General features: G+C 29.0%; 1 protein-coding gene across 1 annotated transcript in view; it reads left to right on the top strand.

Annotated features, from left to right (window-relative positions):
- Positions 1-1,767: 1,767 nt before the first annotated feature.
- The window catches only part of LOC139425960 (multiple epidermal growth factor-like domains protein 10), a 66,153-nt gene continuing 54,802 nt past the window's right edge, over positions 1,768-13,118 (top strand). The window contains exon 1 of the mRNA XM_071182961.2: positions 1,768-1,904. The gene's annotated coding sequence lies outside the window, so the exon portion shown is untranslated. The remainder of the gene's footprint in view (positions 1,905-13,118) is intronic.

Below are 13,118 nucleotides of genomic sequence, written 5' to 3' on the forward strand. Positions count from 1 at the left end.
GTAAAAATTATGGTTATATTAAATTATAAATTATAAAAAGCACTATAACTATATAGTGACTATAAAACTATAGTGAAGTGTAACTATTTTAAATTTATTTAAATAAAAACATAACTTTGTAGCGCCTGATGGGTCTAATATTTCTAATAATCACTTTATCTTGGGCACGATATAGGTGGAACAATGTTGCCCCAATAACTCAAGAAGGACAGATGGAACAGAGAGATAAATTACATACAAGTCCAAAGTGGGATTCTAACCCGGGATCTTCACGGTACGAGGCCAACTCCTTAACCACCATCGAGGATGTGCGGTTTGTTTCATCGCTCTTTTTTCGTTTGTCTAGTCTTCATTCTAGATTCGTCAGTCTAGTTAGGAATCGCCCACAACGCATTGCGATAAGTTTCTGAGTTGAGGAAACATTTTCGTCATGCATTTAAGAGTTCGCGTTTTATCACAAATAACGTGATTTCGTGACGAAATTCTCGAAATTAAAGATTTACAGCTGAATCGTCAAAGAAGAGAGTTTTATTTCTATGAGTGTACTATGTTGAACTATAATTTACACGCATTTGGGAAAGCATAGTGATAAGCCGTACTTTTCTAAAGGTGACATATATTCAACAAACTGCTCCTTTGTATTGTTTTTGATATGATTTTCACAAGATTCCAGAATCTACAAAACACAGGAAAAGTACGTTGTTCGCATGCACTGTTATAATTTTCATTCTGAAATTAAATTACGGTAAAATAACCGACAGCAGTCGAAAAACCGAGAACCATCGAATTAACCATAAATTTTATAGTTAGAATAATTTTTTACCATTACGGTTTTGAAACCGTTAACAACTGGTCCTATTTAAAAAACGTTTACCCGTGGTTAACGAGTGAATGACACAGGAAACTTTTTAAGTATTGAAAGACTGAAATAAATATTGTGGCATTAGCACTGGAAATCGAACCCCTGTTCAACCAGTCACGGAATTGACCAATTAGCCCTCTCAGCTACAGTATGTATCCAACTGTTTGGATCGAAATAGTTTCATAATGTGGTCCTAGTTGGAGAGCATGGAATTCTGATTATTAAACCGTATTAGGTAAAACTAATCAATAAACGGTTTTTCATACACTTAGCAGTTTGTATATCATATTTTTTTATGGCTATTTGACTGTTTTGGTTGAATGTAGTAAAACAACAGTTAAATAAATTTCTTAGCCATTTTTACCGAGAAATTTTTAACTGTCGTGTTGCGAAAATCGTGTTTTTGTTGCGAAAATCGTGTCTAAACAATTCATATTTTCCTAACTAGTATATCATTACATTTTATCGGTATATAACAAATATAGTTTTCATTCTATTTTCCTAAACTAAATATTTAAATAACATGTTTTTATAACTAAAAATATATTATATTTCTAAACTATTAATTTATTTCTAAAGAAACAAGAATTTTTACACACTGTACAAAGTACAGTATAATCCTTCTCTATTGATGAGAACTGGCACGCGGGTTGAAATGTTAAGATTATTACTTGTATTTAATTTCGAAACGTATGATTTAAATAATCTAAACAATTTATTTCAATCTACCAAATGAATGCTCTTTGAATTTTGTTGTTATTATGAAACTGAATCAAAATAACTTTATGATCAATGATATCTTCTTTAAAATAAAGCTAGGATTGGATTACTCGAAATCATTTCGTATGACTGCAACCTGATACTACTTTGTGAAAAGTTTGAAAATACATTGCAGAGTTATTCAGTTCTAGTATACAGATACGAATAGAAGGGTTGAATTTTATTGAAATGAAAAATTTCAAGAGATTACAACAGAATTTTATATTATGATCTAACAAAAAACTTTTGGAATTTCTATCATAGTTTTAACTAACACTTATGGGTAAGCAAGATTAATTTATTCAATTTTAATTTAAGAATAGACGAGTAGTAATTATTGTTATCTAAAAGGCAAAGTTTTTGACAGTTGAAATTTATCTCAAATATATTTTCAATATTTTTAGACTGATAATAAATAGATTTTGTCCTTTATTGTTGATATCTGAGTATAAAATTCCTGTATCATATTTCGAAGGTTTCTGCATTCATAAAATATTGCAAATTAGTAAGTTCTTACATACATATTATATATAAATTGAAAGGAAAAATAATCAAGTCTATTTTTCTTTCTATTTACAGATTTCAAGTAAGAGAATCCTATTTTTTTTTTAACTCGGAGAAAGTATTGCCTCTTGGATAATATTTAAATTCCTTTTTTGAAACAGAATAAGTTAATTTAATCAATTATTAGATTATTAGAAAACTTAGATACATCAGATACTACAAGTTTTTTCTTTGGGAGAGGGGGGGAGGGGGACACAGAATGACGAAATATTTCTTTACTATTGACGTAATTCATTTCTTCGGGGAAGGGACGATAGTTATTTCGTCACTTTCACTCGGTGCATATACCAGGATAGGAGTGCGTCACAGACGAAGAAAGTTTCGTGAAATATAAGTATTCATTTTTACAGTGCGCAATACTCATTCGAGTAATGTTTTTGTTGACATAATTATTAAGATTTGTCCAAATTTTCATAAAATAAAAATCTTTTTTTCTTCATCTACATCATATCTTCTCATCTAAATGTTTTGGGTAAAAAATCGACTGACGAAATATTTCTCTAATTTTGACGAAATTTGTTTCTTCAAAGAAATGACGATAACTATTTCGTTACATAGACGAAAAATTCGTTCAAATTAACACTAGAAATGATTTCGTCAAAAACTAAGAGCATTTCTTCAGATTTGAATGAAATTCAGCCACAATAACGCAAAACGATCAATGCAAATCACCACAAAGGGATTCATGTCATGCCATTCAAACCGTAGAAGCCATTTATTAAATATGCTATTCTACATATTATCCTATACCGTGTAATTTATGAATAGAAAAATCACATATTTCTATTAAAGTTCATATTTTCTATTAAAATGACTTCGTACGTTAATTTTGGAACATTTTTTATAATGACCTACTGAAATGGTCTATCTTCAATTAAAAGAATTTATTAATAACCTGCTGCTTTTTCTAAATGGTTTATAACGGATTTTTCAACTACACTCAAACACAGAAATAAAATATTTTTATTTATATAATGTTTTTACTGAAAACAAATTATTTAAAGCTTTCTTTTCTGTAAATTGAAAACCTTTTATCGTGTGTATATAACTGAGGTAAAGTTTATTTTCATTTTTTCAGCTACTCAGGTACATTTGAATGGTAACAAGTTTGAAATTTTTTTTAAAAATAAAAGTTTTACATTAAATATTCATATTTATTGGAGTAATGAAGACTGTATTATAAAACTAATTGCTTTAATGTTTCTTAAATGTATAATCTTTATTTCTCTAAAATGCTTAATTTCTGCTTATAAAATTTTAATTGCTTTTCTAACTAGATTTTTTATTAGTTTCTTTGCAGCATAAAACTAATTTTGTTGGGGAAATGTTTTCTTAGTTTTTATCTAACAAAAACATTAGTTTTAAATTAATGTAATCGTATGATCTTAAATAATTAAAAATTAAAACTAAATAACGCTATAAGATGTATAAAAATTTGCAATATTTCAGGCTCTTATACATAAAAAATATGCCACTATTTTTTAGCATCATAATAAGAAAAACATGATACAATATAAAACAAAAAAAAATCTTAGCGTTGTCACATTTCTTTTAAATTAAAGAAGGAATTATAATAATAAAAAATAAATTGCGAATACTTTTATTCCTTCTGCACAATATCGACTCATTTGAAAACATTTTTTTCGTTCATTCTATAATGAGATTTCAATTTGATGGTTACTTAATATGGAGTAAATGAGAATGGCATAAAACTGAATCTGAGAAAACGAAAAAAACTGAATATACTTCAAAAGATGACGGGTTGCCAAGCAACATAAGAAACTAATTAGATTTGCAAATGGTGGCGGTTCTTGCTGCAGACATTTCCTCGTATTCAAAAGCTTTTGGGAATATATACATAAAGTATCATATCTAGTTGGCATTTTTTTATAAAAAAAAACTTAAACTTATGATTGAGATGGATTCTGAAAGATATATTAAAATTTTGGATGTGATGATAAAAAATTGAGATATTTTCTCTGAATAACTGAAGTTAATTATATTTTAAATCAAAGAAGCTTTGGCATCTACATTTGAGATTGGAAGGCAGAAATTCTAAATATGAGGTATTATTCTAGAAGCTTCTAATAATTACAGTGAAGGTGTTAAAATATTAGAGACGACACCTCTTATATTATATTAGCTAATGGCTTGGATGAGTGACTTTACTTACCATTACTTTGTCATTAATTCTTTAGATGGTGGACTTTAATTGATTGTGGAACCTATTACAGTTAATCTCTCACAGGAGATTTAAAAGTTTATAATTCCTTATTAAGTTTTAAGGATTAGTAAGCTGATGTTAAGCAAGATATTTTTAGAATAAAATAATAAAAGTTGTTGAGATAAGTTTTATGTTATTAAAATTTAAATGTATTGTGAAGAAATAAGCTAAAAATGTTGTGCAAAAGATGTTAGTATGAAAATTAGGTTTTATTTCTCTTTTTGTAGAAATCTGAGAATATAACTATTTTCTTGTAAACAGAAACGCTAGTTAGCTCAAAAATTTTATTAACCCTTACAAAATGGCAAAATACAGGAAAAAGTGCGAAAGTAAATTAAAAATAACTAAATAAATAAGTAAATATAAATAATTAGATAAATAAATAGATAAGTAAGCAAGTAAGTAAATAAATAAATAAGTAAATAAATAAATAAATAATTAAATATAAATAAGTAGATAAATAAATAGATAAGTAAGTAAGTAAATAAATAAATAAGCAAATAAATAATTAAATAAATAAATAAAAAATAAGTAAATAAAAATAAAGAAATACTCCAAAACAGTACACCTACATTTAAATAGTCCCCTTATCCATGGAATTGTATGGCAATAAAAAAATTGCGAATTATCCGAAAGAACTAAAAAGTAAGATGGAAACAAGAAAAATAGCTTTAAAATGTATTCATATTTGTTTATATACTTAAAACAGACAGAAGTTGATTGTTTTGTTATACTTAATTGATTGTTGATTGTTATACTTAAAACAGACAGAAGTCTTTGATTGTTTTGTTTAAATCACTGAAACAACGAATGGTAAGAAAAAATAGTGCATGTATACTTCATAAAAGTGATCTGACATAAAAGTAGTATAATTTTTGACCGTATGCGAAGTATAATTTTCGTTCCACATAGTGTTTGATGTCTTCGTGGAACTCGCGTATAATCCGCCCAGCGTATAATCAACTTGCGTAAAATCCGGGCTGTACTGTACACCAAAACAAAGTGCTTCACATGTAAATACACACAAAATATTAAAACTCTCGAGACTCGAAGGTTAAGTATTATAGCAACAACATAATATATCTTCATCATAATTGATAAGGACTTCTTGAAAGTCTTTTTCGTCGCCACTAGATGGCGTTTCGTTAAATATATCTTTTATAAAAATAAATATTATATGAACATTTTTCAATATAAATTACATAGTGCAAATAATATAAATCATTTTTGAATCTGTATTGTATGAAAAAGCTGTTAATTCAATCGTGGTAAGTGTTTTGAAACCACACAATTTTCTTAACTCTAAGAGAATAAAACTTGACACCAATTTTTGTTCTAATGTATACTTTTAATGTCAATATAACTGGGTACTTTCAACTCGGAAAGAAAGATATCACATAGTTCTGTCTAATCACGTGGCTGTCCATAACGTGTTAACGTAGCAGTCAATAGGCTTGATTTTTTATCACACTGAATCAATTTTCGAAGAAAATTTGGCGATGTCATGCGTGTTTGTCAAACCTGATTGGCTGATGAATCATGGCATAAATAATTGTCATGATTTAAAAACGCGTGACGTCACTTGCAGGTAAACAATTGCACTTTTCATGAGCAGACGCTTTAGATGTTAAACATTTAATGACATTTTATGCAGTGTATTTATATTTGTTATCTTTTAAAAATCCAATTTCAAAAATTCTGATTTTTTTTACATTATTTTTATTAGGTGGTATACATTTCTTACGTATACTACATTCCGATAAAAAGTGGTTCAACATTGAACTGTAATACCATTCAAACTCCCTGCAACCTTAAAAATATTTCAAGTAAGTTGCAGTACCGTACATGTGCATAGTTACCATATATGTGCATAGATGCAGCGCCATATATGTTGTAACAAATATAAGCGATAGTATGGTTTAACATGATCCAAAATTTCTAATAATGTAGTAAAAATGAGTATTTAAATAAATATTTTGGCTATATTACATTTTAGTTTGATATTAAAGAATTAGTATGGTGTGCTCTGTGACCTAATTGAAAGCCAATTTGTGGTAAGCATTTCTTATATATTGTTTTCCTGCGCAAAATCTATAAGATTTAAAAGCTTGAAATTATGTATATGTGTAAAAATGTACAGCAATGTTATCTTTTATTGTATCGTAACATAAATTATATTTTAATTTAATTTATTTAACTTAATTTATTTAATTTAATTTATTTAATTTAATTTATTTAATTTAATTTATTTAATTTAATTTATTTAATTTAATTTAATTTAATTTATTTAATTTAATTTATTTAATTTAATGTTTATTTAATTCTACTATTTATTTAATTGTGTATTATTTACTTGCAGTAGAGATTTTAGATAAAATGTATTTCCGGTCTTACCTAGGTCTGTTGTACCGATATTTATGTAGTCGGTCAAACTGCGAGAAAAATTCAAATTAAGGGGTGGAGGATGACTTTTGACCAGCGGGGTTTAACATGCGTGGATCAGTGAGTCCCTCCTTTTTGTTCAAGATTGGTTAAAGTTATTTTAGTTTTGATTGAATCCTTATTCTTAATCTAAGACGATTGAGTCTTAACTTTTAATTTTGGTGGGTTTTTAAAGGACTGCAAAAAAGAGGATAACTGAATTGTAAGAGTGAATTGAATTTAAATGAAAGGAGTTAAAATAAAAATATAACATAATTAATTGGAAATGAAAGGAGCAGCGTATATTTAACAAAAGGAAATAAAGTGAACATAAAGATTTCGTCCTGATCTCCTGAGTTGTGTTATTTAAGAATTTTCCATTTCAATTTCGGTCTATGATATCTATTTAAGAATTGTGATTCATTTGTAGTAAAAGAATTATGAATTTCATATTTATCCACTTTTCTGCAGATAATTTTAAAAATTTAAAATAACAGGCACGTTAGATTGTAATTTTATGTAATTTAATCTTTTGAGTAGTCTTTTTTATTCATTCACTAGTCACGCCAGATATGAAACAGTAAGATGAAATAAAAAAAATAACGTTCAATAAATAGTTTAAGCATTATTAACTTTTAAACTTAAAGTAAAAATACAATGTAGACTACTTTGCAAGCCCGAGAAATGTAACTGAAGAGTTGAAACTACACTGAAAGAAACAGTAGTTTTTGCTTATAAACTTAAGTTTTTTTTAATTGAAATTCCAACTTGTTCCGAAGTTATTACACCGGTAAGTATTTTGTTTTTCAGACTTTTTTTTCATCTTTTTTCGCCTTACGTTGAATTTTGGTTTGATGTGCAAAAGCTATAAGACTTATAAACTTGAAATTATTAAGATATGTAGACAAATGTATAAGGAGTGCGATGGAATTAAAAAAAAATCAATTATTAATTCAAGAATTATCGACTTTTAAACTTGAAATAAAGAAAAAACCATGTCGACGGATCTACAGTCTGCTGAAATGCAACAACAGAATTGAAATTTCATTTGCTGAAAAAAGTTTCAACATTCTAAAGTAATTTCTATAGTTTCAACATTCTAAAGTAATTTTAGGTACTTTTCTACGACATTTTTTTCCCTATTGATATTTTTTTGCTATTAATGATGATTAGTGAGCCGTTATTGTAAAAAAAAATATCTTTCTAGAGATCATTATTTTATAAGTTTGCACTTAACATGATGACAAAAGTAGCTAAAAGTAAAAAGAAATATAATAAAAAAAACTAAGAAAGTGAGAGTTATAATCATAACATTATATCAGTCATACCAGAGTAAATCATAACATTGATATTGAACATTTAAAAAATATGAAGCTCAAAGAGATGAAAACTTCTTCTAATTTGAACTATTAGAATATAAGTCTTGTTAACGTGTAAAGTTACTTCTCATTCATTTATTGTTCAATCTGTAGTTCTTTGGTTAATTTCTTCTCCAGCGCACTTGATTATCATTAATTTAATTGCGATTAATGCATTAACCCCTTAACGATTGGTTAATTTTCAAGAAAACGGTCTTAAAAGTGCCTATTTTGCACAATACACGTATTTGATTAGTGCTGACATCTAGTTTAAAATAAACTAACCATCTACGATTACATTAAAAATATCCTGGTACTGCCATCTGGTGCGTAAAATGAGAAAGAAATATTTTCCGGACAAAAGAAATGAATTAGTTTTATTCTTATTGCGCGTTACTACTGAACACTCCAGCCCGGAAATTTCACGGGAGCGAGAAATAGAGGGCAAAACCTCACCCCGTCATTTTCACGGGAGCGAGAAGGAAGGTGTTAATGAAAAGCTATACCATAAACCTTTCGTAAGTTTACATTTTACAAACAAAATGCTCCTCGTATTTGTGGAAAATATCAATTAAAAAAAAAAACAATAATGAAAGAGAAGCATTTACGGGGGTTGACAAACAAAGCTCGTAGAGGATCCCCTGCGTTTTAAGAAAGTAGTACCGTTAACTCTCTTTCAACAGTAAAAAAACTAAAAAAAAAACTTTTTTCTTGATTAGAATGAGAAATCAGACTTAAGGTCTGGTTTCTTAGGACAAACGCCTTATCTGGGCGTCAGCGGAAAGTTGACGTAGAGCTGACGCCAAAAAAATACTTTTTGTTAGCTCAAGGCCTGGTTTCTTAGAACTAGCGCCTTATATGGGCGTCAGCGGAAAGTTGACGTAGAGCTGACACCAAAAAAATACTTTTTGTTAGCTCAGCGTGAGCAGTCGGTTCAACGCAGATATTATCTCTCATTGCGCATGCGTTAATAACGTAAACAAATATTTAATTTGAATTTGTATTGATTTTTTTATGGTCGACCAGTGTTTTAGAGAACAAATAATGACTTTGTCCAAGAAAAAACACATTATAGATGAGCTAAATGAATAGTGCTATGTTTAATGAAGAAGCTATGTTTAATGTCAAAATCAAAATCTTGGCTGATTTCAATGTGCTGTTGGATGTTGTCCGCCATTGCTTCTGTGGTTAACGTCACGTTGTAATCCAACTGCAGTTGAGTTGGACGGCAATTGTAGTTCAAGTTGAGTGTTCGATGACGTATACTATCAAACTCACAAATGGACCAATCAGAGGTTAGCGCTGATTTCCAGATGACGGCGTCCTGTGCTAAGAAACCAGGCCTTAAGACTTCTTTTTTCTGTATTGAACTTCAATTGATATAAATGTTTTGATAAACATTGTTATTAATCAGATATTTTATTTTTGAATTATATGTCTAAAAAGCACGAAAAATAACTATCTGAATTCCATCATGAAATTTAATAAATATTGTTTTAGATTTCTCCAACTAAATAAATCAAAAACATATAAATAAAACTTCTGAAATTTTCTTATTCCGAAGAGATATCAATGATAGCAAGAATAATATTTTAATGGAAATTAAGAAAAATCCATATTATAGCAAATTACATTCATGGACGAAAAAATTAGCTCACCAAGAAGGAGTCATCAAAATGAAACGAAATTTTACATACGTAATGACTACTTTGATATTAGTAAATGATTAGAAAATCAAAGAAAAAGGATAATTTATTTCAGAGAAAAAGGCAAAAGAACGGAGGAGTTAATACCCCGTTGGACCCCCACTAGCGCGAATGCATGATGCTATACGATCGGGCATTGAGGCATGCAAGTTCTATATGATGTCTTGAGACGTTTCGTTCCATATTTGCTGTAACCTTGCTTCTAGTTCGTTCAAACTCGTGGGATGCCCAACTCGCCCTCTCAAATTATCCCTGATATGCTCGATTGGAGACAAATCTGGGGATCGGGCAGGCCAACGAAGGGTAGTAACAGTGCGGAGACAGTCTTGTGACACCCTTGCTGTATGAGGACGAGCATTGTCCTGCTGAAAAATGGTTCCTGGGATCCGTTGCATGAGTAGCAACACATGTGGCTGCAGGATTTCATGGACATACCGCTGGGCTATCATGGTGCCACGAAGCAATACTAGGGGTGACTGTGTATTGTAGGCAATGACACCCCATACCATCACACCATCTGTGGAAGCGGTGTGTCGTTGTACAGCAAAGGCAGGATTTAGGCGTTCAACACAGGGTCTCCACACGCGAACACGATTGTCATCACTGCTGATATTGAATCTGGATTCGTCACTAAAGACGACCTGGTTTCATACCGCTGTAGTCCAGTTTCCTCGTGTGCTGAAAAACTCCAAACGGAGGCGACGATGGGTGGGCGCAATTGTTTCTTGGTGCGCTAATTTTTTTGTCCATGAGTGTATTTTCAGTTGTCTAAAAATTAGAGGAATAAAGTTTTCATTCTTCATTCAACTTTTAAATTATTTAAATTTTTTTGTTAATATTTTTCTCATAGTTACTAAATGGTGAAACAGTAAAAACATTTCCAAAGAACATTTTTCATTTTTTTGAAACAAATCAAAATAATAATAAGTAAAATATAAGCACTCTTAAATATTAGTTTTAAAAGATTAAAGCATTGGATAAATAAATTTTCCGCTACATGACAAATTAAGTTTTAAACTTCTTAAATGTGTAATTTAAAATATTTTTCTTGTAATTTTACGGTAGTTTTCCTTGCTGAAAGCTTTGTTTGAATATGAATCAATCTATCTTTTATTTCTTTGAAATAAGCAGCTTACATCGACAAAATGAAAAAAAAAAAATTAATAACAGGCGTTCTTCAATGCAAAAAATAAAAAAAAAATTTAGTCTTACTAATTTATTGCGTCGTAATTCAAGAAAATCTTTCTTTTCTGAAGATTACAATAAATCTTTCTAACGGGAAAAACGCGAAAAACTCCGCATTATTTAAGACTAGAAAAGAGACGAAATGAAATAATCTACAGATAAAAATTAAAGAAACAAGCATTTTAATCAGCTTTAAAGAAATGCACTCCAAGTTTGAAATAAATGACGGAAAAAAAGAAAAAAAAAACTTTTTTTTTTTACAAAAACTCTAAAAGTGATTACTTTTCTGGACTGAGCGATGCTCTTTCGGATTGCGTTAAAGCGATGCTTCTGCCAGCCACATATTGAAAAAAAAATTAAGGCTCGGAAATTGTTTTATTTCCAGAAAACCAATAAGCAACCTGCCCGGATGATTTTCGGTACGGTAAATGAAATAAAAAAAAATTGGAAAGAGAAAAGAAGAAATATTCATTTTGAAATATTTATGAATATTGATTTGACTCAAAAGGAAATATTTTTATGTGTTTGTTTCATATTTTTTTCGCGTATTTGCATTTGTATGTGAAGGTGTAAGAATAAGAGTTTCTCGCTTCAGTAAAAATTCATGAAAAAAGAATAAAATTGTTTTCGATAGTGATAAACTAATCTATTTTGAAAATGCAAATTTTAATGATTATAATACGATACTCATTTTTTTTTTGTTGTTCCTGTATTGTTCATTGATTTTTAAATGATATCGTGCTAAAATTAAATTTTGAATCTACGTTTAGACTGTTTATTCTGTATATTCCATTCAGTTTTTAAAAAGTGATTGAATTCGTTATAACTATAATATCTGTACCTATTTTAGATTGATAATTTGATATTTCGCTTTTTTAATTTTTTTTTACGTATTAATAACAATTTAAAAATAAAAAACATAAACACTTATTTACAATATGCTATTGAAGACCAAAAGGGACTGTTCATAGAAATTGAGTTGTCAAAAACAATTTTCCCCTCGAAAAGGAAGGTTTCTTTACCTTCACAGAAAGAGGCATCTTCACTGAGTTATAACTTTCGGAGAGAACAGATTTTTTACATTATTGATTTGTTGAAACTTAATAATCATCAAAATGCAACAGATGGGGACTGAATTATCATTTTTGTAAAAATGGAAAGAAAAGGAAGGTTTCTTTACTTTCACAGAAAGAGGCATCCTCACTGAGTTATAACTCTCGGAGAGAACAGATTTTTTACATTATTGATTTGTTGAAACTTAATAATCATCAAAATGCAGCAGATGGGGACTGAATTATCATTTTTGTAAAAATGGAAAGAAAAGGAAGGTTTCTTTACTTTCACAGAAAGAGGCATCCTCACGTTATAACTCTCGGAGAGAACAGATTTTTTACATTATTGATTTGTTGAAACTTAATAATCATCAAAATGCAACAGATGGGGACTGAATTATCATTTTTGTAAAAATGGAAAGAAAAGGAAGGTTTCTTTACTTTCACAGAAAGAGGCATCCTCACTGAGTTATAACTCTCGGAGAGAACAGATTTTTTACATTATTGATTTGTTGGAACTTAATAATCATCAAAATGCAACAGATGGGGACTGAATTATCATTTTTGTAAAAATGGAAAGAAACTGTTCTTCCACCTTAGTCTAAGATTACACTGATCGATAAAATTTATCTTTTTGTTTGTTAATTGAATTTGAATAGCTGTTTGTTTATTTGCTCAAATTTCAAATATATTAAGAAATGCTTTGCAACGGACGAGGTTTTGTTTTGTATTACAAAATTAAGAACTCATACTATTGTAAAAATATTAATTTTGAATAGTTCCCAACATGTATTAATTCAAATTAAAATTTCTTTTTTAACGATTTTGTACGGTATTTAGCTGGAAGAGCATCTATTGGAGTAAATTGAGTGAAAGAAACTGAAAGAACTTACAAAATTCTCTTTTCCGAAGTCAATTGTATGCAATAGATAACTTTTAGTAATATTTATTATTTTATAATATTCGAAAAACTTTTGAATAGTAAGT

The sequence above is a fragment of the Parasteatoda tepidariorum genome, chromosome 7 (genome assembly GCF_982258835.1).
Source record: "Parasteatoda tepidariorum strain Cologne lab strain chromosome 7, Ptep-v5.0, whole genome shotgun sequence".
NCBI classification, from domain to species: Eukaryota; Metazoa; Arthropoda; class Arachnida; order Araneae; family Theridiidae; genus Parasteatoda; species Parasteatoda tepidariorum.